A 4,628-nucleotide genomic window follows, 5' to 3' on the forward strand; every position below is an offset into this window, starting at 1 on the left:
TTCGATTTAGGGTAGCTGAAAAAGAGAAGAATATGCCTTTACTAGCCTGAAAAAGTGTCAATGTAGCCTTGGTTTCAAGACCTTAATTTTAAAACCGTATATCAGAATGCTCTGAAATTACCTGAGAGACACACTGGATAGGTGATGTCTACTCCAGACTTGGAATTAAGCTGGGAATAACGTCAGGATTTATTTAGAGTAGCCTGAAAAAGAGAAGAATATGCCTTTACTAGCCTGAAAAAGTGTCAATATAGCCTTGGTTCAAGGCCTTAATTTTAAAACCGTACATCAGAATGCTCTGAAATTATGTGAGAGACACACTGGATAGGTGATGTCCCCTCCAGACTTGGAATGAAGCTGGAATAACGTCAGGATTCCTATTTAGAGTAGCCTGAAAAAGAGAAGAATATGCCTTTACTAGCCTGAAAAGTGTCAATATAGCCTTGGTTTCAAGGCCTTAATTTTAAAACCGTACATCAGAATGCTATGAAATTACCTGAGAGAAACACTGGATAGGTGATGTCCCCTCCAGACTTGGAATGAAGCTGGAATAACGTCAGGATTCTATTTAGAGTAGCCTGAAAAAGAGAAAATATGCCTTTACTAGCCTGAAAAAAGTGTCAATATAGCCTTGGGTTCAAGGCCTTAATTTTAAAAAACGTACATCAGAATGCTCTGAAATTAGTGAGAGACACACTGGATAGGTGATGTCTCCTCCAGACTTGGAATGAAGCTGGCATAACGTCAGGATTCCTATTTAGAGTAGCCTGAAAAAGAGAAGAATAGGCCTTTACTAGCCTGAAAAAAGTGTCAATATAGCCTTGGTTCAAGGCCTAATTTAAAACCGTACATCAGAATGCTCTGAAAATATGTGAGAGACACACTGGATAGGTGATGTCTCCTCCAGACTTGGAATGAAGCTGGCATAACGTCAGGATTCCTATTTAGAGTAGCCTGAAAAAGAGAAGAATATGCCTCTGAAAAAGAGAAGAATATGCCTTTACTAGCCTGGAAAAGTGTCAATATAGCCTTGGTTTCAGGCCTTAATTTTAAAAACCGTACATCAGAATGCTCTGAAATACCTGAGAGAGAAACACTGGATAGGTGATGTCTCCACCAGACTTGGAATGAAGCTGGCATAACGTCAGGATTCTATTTAGAGTAGCCTGAAAAAGAGAAAGAATATGCCTTTACTAGCCTGAAAAGTGTCAATATAGCCTTGGTTCAAGGCCTAATTTTAAAACCGTACATCAGAATGCTCTGAAATTACCTGAGAGAAACACTGGATAGGTGATGTCTCCTCCAGACTTGGAATTAAGCTGGAATAACGTCAGGATTTCATTTAGAGTAGCCTGAAAAAGAGAAGAATATGCCTTACTAGCCTGAAAAAGTGTCAATATAGCCTTGGTTTCAAGGCCTAATTTTAAAACCGTACATCAGAATGCTCTGAAATTAGTGAGAGACACACTGGATAGGTGATGTCCCCACCAGACTTGGAATGATGAAAAGTGGTATAACGTCAGGATCCTATTTAGATAGCCTGAAAAAGAGAAGAATATGCTTTACTAGCCTGAAAAAGTGTCAATATAGCCTGGTTTCAAGGCATTAATTTAAAACCGTACATCAGAATGCTCTGAAATTACTGAGAGAAACACTGGATAGGTGATGTCCCCTCCAGACTTGGAATGAAGCTGGTATAACGTCAGGATTTCTATTAGAGTAGCCTGAAAAAGAGGAAGAATATGCTTACTAGCCTGAAAAAGTGTCAATAATAGCCTTGGTTCAAGGCCTTAATTTTAAAACCGTACATCAGAATGCTCTGAAAATTACCTGAGAGACACACTGGATAGGTGATGTCTCCTCCAGACTTGGAAAGAAGCGGCATAACGTCAGGATTCCTATTTAGAGTAGCCTGAAAAAGAGAAGAATATGCCTTTACTAGCCTGAAAAAGTGTCAATATAGCCTTGTTTCAAGGCCTAATTTAAAACAGTACATCAGAATGCTCTGAAATTATGTGAGAGACCACTGGATAGGTGATGTCCCTCCAGACTTGGAATGAAGCTGGCATAACGTCAGGATTCCTATTTGAGTAGCCTGAAAAAGAGAAGAATATGCATTCTGAAAACGAGAAGAATATGCCTTTACTAGCCTGGAAAAGTGTCAATATAGCCTGGTTTCAAGGCCTTAATTTTAAAACGTACATCGAATGCTCTGAAATTACCTGAGAGACACACTGGATAGGTGATGTCTCCTCCAGACTTGAAAAGCTGGAATAACGTCAGGATTTCTATTTAGAGTAGCCTGAAAAAGAGAAGAATATGCCTTTACTAGCCTGAAAAAGTGTCAATATAGCCTTGTTTCAAGACCTTAATTTTAAAACCGTACATCAGAATGCTCTGAAATTACCTGAGAGAAACATGGATAGGTGATGTCTCCCCAGACTTGGAATTAAGCTGGATAACGTCAGGATTCGTATTTAGAGTAGCCGGAAAAGAGAAGAAGGAATATATGCCTTACTAGCCTGAAAAAGTGTCAATATAGCCTTGGTTTAAGGCCCTAATTTTAAAACCGTACATCAGAATGCTCTGAAATTAGTGAGAGACACACTGGATAGGTGATGTCCCCACCAGACTTGGAATGAAGCTGGCATAACGTCAGGATTCCTATTTAGAGTAGCCTGAAAAAGAGAAGAATATGCCTTTACTAGCCTGAAAAAAGTGTCAATATAGCCTTGGTTCAAGGCCTTAATTTTAAAACCGTACATCAGAATGCTCTGAAATACCTGAGAGAAACAATGGATAGGTGATGTCCCCACCAGACTTGGAATGAAGCTGGATAACGTCAGGATCCATTTAGAGTAGCCTGAAAAAGAGAAGAATATGCCTTTACTAGCCTGAAAAAGTGTCAATATAGCCTTGGTTTCAAGGCCTTAATTTAAAACCGTACATCAGAATGCTCTGAAATTATGTGAGAGACACACTGGATAGGTGATGTCTCCTCCAGACTTGGAATGAAGCTGGCATAACGTCAGGATTCCTATTTAGAGTAGCCTGAAAAAGAGAAGAATAGGCTTTATAGCCTGAAAAAGTGTCAATATAGCCTTGGTTTCAAGGCATTAATTTTAAACCGTACATCAGAATGCTCTGAAATTATGTGAGAGACACACTGGATAGGTGATGTCTCCCACCAGACTTGGAATGAAGCGGCATAACGTCAGGTTCTATTTAGAGTAGCTGAAAAAGAGAAGATATGCCCTGAAAAAGAGAAGAATTTACTAGCCTGAAAAAGTGTCAATATAGCTTGGTTTCAAGGCCTTAATTTTAAAACCCGTACATCAGAATGCTCTGAATACTGAGAGAAACACTGGATAGTGATGTCCCCCAGACTTGGAATGAAGCTGACATAACGTCAGGATTCTATTTAGAGTAGCCTGAAAAAGAGAGAAGAATATGCCTTCTGAAAAGAGAAGAATATGCCTTACTAGCCTGAAAAAGTGTCAATATAGCCTAGGTTTCAGGCCTTAATTTTAAAACCGTACATCAGAATGCTCTGAAATTACCTGAGGAAACACTGGATAGGTGATGTCCCCTCCAGACTTGGAATGAAGCTGAATAACGTCAGGATTCCTATTTAGAGTAGCCTGAAAAAGAGAAGAATATGCCTCTGAAAAAGAGAAGATATATGCCTTTACTAGCCTGAAAAAGTGTCAATATAGCCTTGGTTTCAAGGCCTTAATTTTAAAAACCGTACATCAGAATGCTCTGAAAATTACTGAGAGAGACACACTGGATAGGTGATGTCTCCTCCAGACTTTGGAATGAAGCTGAATAACGTCAGAATTCCTATTTAGAGTAGCCTGAAAAGGAAGAATATGCCTTTACTAGCCTGAAAAGTGTCATATAGCCTTGGTTTCAAGGCCTTAATTTTAAAACCGTACATCAGAATGCTCTGAAATTATGTGAGAGACACACTGGATAGGTGATGTCCCCACCAGACTTGGAATGAAGCTGGCATAACGTCAGGATTCTATTTAGAGTAGCCTGAAAAAGAGAAGAAGATGCCTTTACTAGCCTGAAAAAGTGTCAATATAGCTTGGTTTCAAGGCCCTAATTTAAAACCGTACATCAGAATGCTCTGAAATTACCTGAGAGAAAACTGGATAGGTGATGTCCCACCAGACTTGGAATGAAGCTGGAATAACGTCAGGATTCCTATTTAGAGTAGCCTGAAAAAGAGAAGAATATGCCTTTACTAGCCTGAAAAAGTGTCAATATAGCCTTGGTTGCAAGGCCTTATTTTAAAACCGTACATCAGAATGCTCGAAATTACATGAGAGACACATGGATAGTGATGTCTCCTCCAGACTTGGAATGAGCTGGCATAACGTCAGGATTCTATTTAGAGTAGCCTGAAAAGAGAAAGAATATGCCTTTACTAGCCTGAAAAAGTGTCAATATAGCCTTGGTTTCAAGGCATTAATTTTAAAACCGTTAATCAGAATGCTCTGAACTTATGTGAGAGACACACTGGATAGGTGATGTCTCCTCAGACTTGGAATGAAGCTGGGATAACGTCAGGATTCCTATTTAGAGTAGCCTGAAAAAGAGAAGAATATGCCTTTGAAAAG

Source organism: Etheostoma spectabile, chromosome 8 (assembly GCF_008692095.1).
Source record: "Etheostoma spectabile isolate EspeVRDwgs_2016 chromosome 8, UIUC_Espe_1.0, whole genome shotgun sequence".
Classification (NCBI taxonomy): Eukaryota; Metazoa; Chordata; class Actinopteri; order Perciformes; family Percidae; genus Etheostoma; species Etheostoma spectabile.